Below are 6,161 nucleotides of genomic sequence, written 5' to 3'. Positions count from 1 at the left end.
ATTCTTATATACGGCATCAGCATCGTTTGTTTTCATACCTTTCTTTACGAAGTACTTAACCACTATTCGATTATTTATTTATTTCCATTGTCACAATCACCACACGGGAATTGCAACAGAGAGACTTTCTCACCACTGACCGCTACCCCTGTTCACTCATAATGGATGACCTGTCATTATGCAGGTACGACGTTGCGGTAATACTGACATATGATTGTGATTCCGCGAGCCTTTAAAACTGCCCTCGTAAGAGACGTCCAACCTGTGATGAAGGATATGATACGGCTCAGAGCGGCACTTTAGTAACTTTTTCGACAGCGTCACTTTACGCACAGGCATAAAAATCTATACCACATCTCACGGACTATGTCTCAATGCCGTTAAAGCGCTCTCGGTCTTTCTCCGGGACGTCCAGGGTCTGTATGCAAGCCAGCTACCTGCCTTCTTCAGTCCTGACTGTTAATCCGTTTTTCGTGATTCTGAGTATCGTGCGTTTGAAATGGGAAGACTGTACCCATTTTTCCGGCCTCACGAGGAGGGAGCAAGAAGAAAGGTGTGATTCCCGTAGGTCTCGTTTCGCTGTGTTGTGAGCGAATGTTACAACGGACTGTATTCTAACCACATCTGTCTCTTCGAAAACGGTATACATTGACAGTGAATTATATCTTATTAGAGCGTTTTTAGAGACCATTTGCCTGTATATTATAGGCTTTTGTCTTCCTGCGGATGATATCGCAAGGTAAAATTTCCTCTCATAGTAGTCTCCGCTTCAAAGATTGGAGATCATCACACGGTGTGATCTCTGCTTCAAAGACATGTCTTCTAAAAGGAATTTAGCTATTTCCGAAACTTCGACAAGGAACTTTGTAATTTCCAGAGTTCGGGAGTTGACAGAGCTCTAGTGGCGCAATCGATTCCCGTTTGTTGACTTCGGATACCTCTCCAAAAGGGGTCAGTTTGAATTCGGTGGAATGACGCTGCTGTGGGTGGGGTTGTTACTAAGTGCCCCGGAGGCAACTGCAGCACCTCACTCGTTGACATTCATTACAGTGGCTCACATGGCGTCTAACGGGTTGAAAGAGATCTGGTGAGCGATAATTGCACTTGATTCTACCGCTAGTCTAAACGAATCCCACGTGACCAGATGTCGGAGTGTTGCGTAAATACTTCAGGATGGTTGTCCATTGATGACCTGGGTTGAGGAGAAACCATTTCTGCCACATTGTATCACAGTTCCTGTTATTCATCGCTCCGTGTATTGATATGAATTTTCCTTTGGTTGGGTCCACCTTTTCCAAGCTGTGGCTTTCAGCAGTGTTGGATCTTCCCTCTGTTCAGCAGCAATGTCATTTAATGCAACAGATAGATTTCATCGACACTGCTGTGTTCCCGCAAAGGCAGACGGAGTCCTTATGTTTGCGTTAGTTACGGTATACCACTGCGTGTATATTGCCTGTGGATCAGATAGATCCTTCACGATAGTCATCCACAATGGAGAATGGTGGTCCGTCAACTGATGAATGGTTGGCAAAACAAATACGGCCGCATGTTGATGGCCCAAACAATTGCATAACAGTCTCGACTGTGAAGTAGTTCACCTCAAAGAGTACTCTGGAAGCATTAGATATCATCTTTTCAGAGAAATTTTTGATTTTTAACTGGAACTGCTCCTGTCCTATAATTGCTAGGGACAATGGGAACTTTTAGCTCAGCCTACGCGTCGTACAAAGCTAAGACGCAGGAAGCTGTTAGCCTCCATAAGGACAAGGCGAGATCTTTCTGGCATCTCGTTCTAGGAAACTATGGCGTCTCCCATCAGTAATTATTGCAAGGAACGTGGTACAGAAGCGCCTTATGAATTGCTGCCAGTACGAGCACATTCTGAGACAGCGTCCCACATCACGAATGTGCTGCGAAATCAGAAATCTGTGACTTTTCTTATTTACTCTGGATCGGAACAGCCTTCAACGCCATTCACTGGGTGGCCTAAGCTTTTTATTTTCCGGGCAGTGACGAGTCAATTTTTTGAATTCCGGCGAGGCCTGAAGTCTTAACACATTTCGACAACGTTGTCCGAAGGCTTAGATTTTCTTCAGATTTCTTCTAATAAACACTGTCTTCTAGATGGCAAAGTCACGTCGTCCATTTAAGGTGTCGAAGCAAGTTGTCCATTGTACGTATGAAGGTAGTTGGAGCGTTATACAGTCCAAACGATGTAACTTTTCAATCCATATAGGCCTTCAGTACTTACGGGGATAGTATTTTCCCGCGCAGACTCGTCAACCTTGACTTGTCAGTTGCCTCTCTGTACGTCCGTAATTCAGATATACATTGCTCCTTTCAACCAATCTAGAGTGGAATCAATGTAATCCAAAGTATAGATATTTTTCTTCACGATTTTGGTCAGTCGTCATTAGTCGACGCCAAGTACCATCCTTCTACGCAAGGTCCACGAGATAGGACCATGGCTGTCTGTAGATTTAAAGACGTCACCTTGCTGCATCTTCTCCACTTACCCCAGATTTTCCATCGTTCAGCTGGCGACACAATATATAAGGAATTAGAATTATATTAATACCTCCAGTTGCTGATGGGCGTTGATATATATCAACGGGGACAGGTGAAAATGTGTGTCCCGACCGGGGCTCGAGCCCGGGATCTCCTGCTTATATGGCAGGCACTCTATCCATCTGAGCCACCGAAGACACAGGTGTGACGTCATAAGCGCGTGACTGCGTGTGAGATCGCTCTCTAATTTTTATATATTTTTAGGTTTCAGATACATATTTTAAAGGTTTTGTGATAATATTTACTATATAAGTGGCTTATTAGTGGTTTCTTCATTCACCTCTGCCTTTCTTGTGTTGTGACCTGACATTTGTGAGTGTTTCGTATCGAGCAACTTACCCTCTTACCTCTGTTTACATTCCCCGCTGACCAGTTGCAGCTGTAGTGGCGCATCGAAAGCTAAGTACTAATTAATTGTTTGTGCGTAGTGGTTCATTTAGGAAATTTAGTAGTCTTCAACCGGTGTTCTTGGTGTTTTCTGGTGAAATAATTTCAGATGAACTTTTTGGGAACTGTTTTCAGTTTCGTTACCGTCTCATTACAAGTTTGATTTTCTTTCTGTGTTAGTCTTCTGTTATATTCTCATTTTTTGTTGATTAAAACTGTTAATAATAGTAGTTACTTCCCTTGTAGAGTAAGTTTGTGATTATTGTAGTCAGTTTTTTTAACAGCTTCTTATTGTAGTAGCGGAACTTAGATAAAGTAGTTTTCTTGTTTCAATAACTGTAAAATTTTACCATGAGTGAGAAGTGTGGGCTTTGCCGTAGGTTCTTGAGTAGTGGAATGCGGTGTTAGACTTGTTCGAAGTATTTTCACTGGGGGGAATGCAGTGGGGAATCCAGTGGGCATTCTGGTGGGATCCTCTCCTGGAACTGCAGGTTATGTAGCAATAGTAAGTTGATAGAGGAGCAGGAGCGTAAGATCTGTGCCCTTCACGTGCAGTTGAAAAACGCTAGCTCGATAGGATGAGGAGGAAGAGGGGGGTTGGGGAATGGGAGCTGGCTGTTGCCGAGAGATCTGCTAGGAGAAGGAGACTTTCAGGTAGTTTTACTATTGGTGTTTGCAATAGATATGACCAACTGTCAGAGTCTAGTGGAGAGGGATCTCTCGTAGCTGTAGATGTAGGAAGTATGCAGCAGACCTCAGCAGTTACGGTGGCTAGGTCAGTTGCAAAGTCTAAGAGAAAGAAGAAGGTTCTGCTGTTAGGTAGTTCTCATGGCAGAGATGTAGGCCAGCAGTTGCAGGAAATGTTGGGGAGTGAGTACCAGGTCACCAGCATTGTGAAGCCTAATGCAGGATTGGCTCAGGTGACTGTTAACATAGGGTAGTTATGTAGGGATTTTACTAAAGAGGATCAGGTAGTGATTGTGGGTGGGGCTGGTAATAGTATTGATAGGGATGGGGAGGAGTATGCCATAGCTGGTGACCTGGAAAAGATAGCCACTCAGACTGGCAACACGAATGTGCATTTCGTGGGATTGTTTCAGCGTCACGATCGGCCTCATCGTAGTACAGCCGTCAGGCGTAGTAACATGAGACTTGGGGGTGCGCTGATGACAGAAGGCATGGGTCACATTTCAGTGGTGTCGGTGGAGTCTATCAGCAGGAGTGGTTTCACTAGACATGGCCTGCACATCAACAGGTATGGGAAGGAGAGGTTGGCAAAGCTTATAGGTGACAGCATATGTGGGGTGGTGAGATTACTCATGGGAAAATTCCTGTAGTAGTGGGTGTTCGAGCTGCACCTTTTTTAGATTGCAGTCAGCTGATAGGTATTCCTGCTCACGGGAAGTCTCTCTAACAAAGAAACCACTTTCGACAAAGCTTAGGTATCCGAGTAATGAGGAAATTAGTATATTTCATCAAAATATACAAGGTATTAGAGATAAAGTTAGTGAACTGCTTCTAGGTGTTGACTCTGAAATTATTGGTATATCTGAACATTTCTTAAATAAGGAGATAATTCAGAGGATTCCTTTACCAGGATACAGGTTGGCTGGCAGCTTTTCTAGGAGCTCTTTGCGGTGTGGGGGAGTAGCCATGTATGTGAAAAACGGCACCCCATTTGAGTCAATTGATGTTTCAAAGTACTGCACTGAAAAGGTGTTTGAATGTTTTGCAGGTGTGGTTAAATTTAGTGGAGCTAAACGTCTAACTGTTGTTATTTATAGATCCCCAGACTCCGATTTCACAACATTTTTGCTAAAGCTAGAGGAGGTTCTTGGTCCACTTTATAGGAAATACAAAAAGTTAGTTATATAGGGTGACTTCAATATTAGTTGTATAAGTGATTGTGCAAGGACAAGGATGCTGGTAAACCTCCTTAATTCATATAATCTTATGCAAACCGTATTTTTTCCAACGAGAGTGCAAGGGAACAGTAGAAGAACCATAGACAATATTTTTGTTCATTCCTCATTACTAGAAGGGCATTCTGTTAGCAAAAAGGTGAATGGTCTTTCAGATCATGATGCAAAAATTTTAACTCTAAAAGATTTTTGTGCTGCGACACATGTTAAATATAGTTATCAACTGTTTAGGAAAGCTGATTCAGTTGTTGTAGAGACCTTTGTAAACATTATTGAGGAACAAGAGTGGCAAGATGTTTATAGTGCTGATACAGTAGACAATAAATATAATGCTTTCCTCGAGATTTTTCTCGTGGTCTTTGAAAGTCGCTTTCCGTTAGAACGTTCAAAATAGGGTACTAGCATAAAAAGGCAGCCTGGGTGGCTGACTAGAAGGATAAGCATATCTTGTAGAACAAAGTGGCAATTATATCAGAACGTTAGAAACAGTCAAAATCTGAATGCAGCAGCCCATTACAAACAGTATTGTATGGTGCTTAAATATGTTATTAGGAAGGCAAAAAGTATGTGGTATGCAGATGGAATAGCTAAGTCTCAGGATAAAATTAAAACCATATGGTCAGTCGTAAAGGAAGTGGCTGCTCTGCAGAGACAGGTCGAGCATATAGAATCGGACATGTCCGAAAGAACAGACACCATCTTAGTATATATATATATATATATATATATATATATATATATATATATATATATATAAGGCTCACCGGCCACTTGACCATCTTCTTCTTCTGTGCGAATGCACAAACAGTGCCCGAACTATTACGGGAATTGGCAACGCGCCGCGAGTAATGAGTATAATGGGCGGGGGCACTACGAATTTAGTGCGGGTCAATACGTTGAGAATGTGGGTTTCGCGGGAGGCGTGCCAGAGATAAATCCCTGCAGTCGCGCTACCCTCTGTGTCCTCGGTGGCTCAGATGGATAGAGCGCCTGCCATGTGAGCAGGAGATCCAGGGTTCGAGTCCCGGCCGGGGCACACATTTTCATCTGTCCCCGTTGACGTATGTCAACGCCTGTAAGCAGCTAAGGGTGTTCATTTCATTGTAATTTCATTCTAACGAGCTGCACGGTCACCGATGGTATCTGTTCTTTCGAACATGTTCCTCGTTGGTCGCGATTCGACACAAAACGGCTGTCGCTCTGTGAAGACAGTATTGTGGACAATGGAACGTCCGCTCTATGCTCTAAGTTCTCATCTCTCTCCATGCGATTATCTCCCCTTCA

At 43.2% G+C, this 6,161-nt stretch overlaps 1 non-coding gene across 1 annotated transcript; it reads left to right on the top strand.

Moving 5' to 3' along the window:
* The first annotated feature begins 5,839 nt into the window (after positions 1–5,839).
* On the top strand, positions 5,840–5,913 carry Trnat-ugu. Its single transcript has one exon. It is a non-coding gene; the product is annotated as a tRNA-Thr (tRNA).
* The last annotated feature ends 248 nt before the right edge of the window (positions 5,914–6,161 follow it).

This window comes from Schistocerca americana, chromosome 3, assembly GCF_021461395.2.
Source record: "Schistocerca americana isolate TAMUIC-IGC-003095 chromosome 3, iqSchAmer2.1, whole genome shotgun sequence".
Taxonomy (NCBI): domain Eukaryota; kingdom Metazoa; phylum Arthropoda; class Insecta; order Orthoptera; family Acrididae; genus Schistocerca; species Schistocerca americana.
This window is presented reverse-complemented; position numbering and strand designations above follow the sequence as displayed.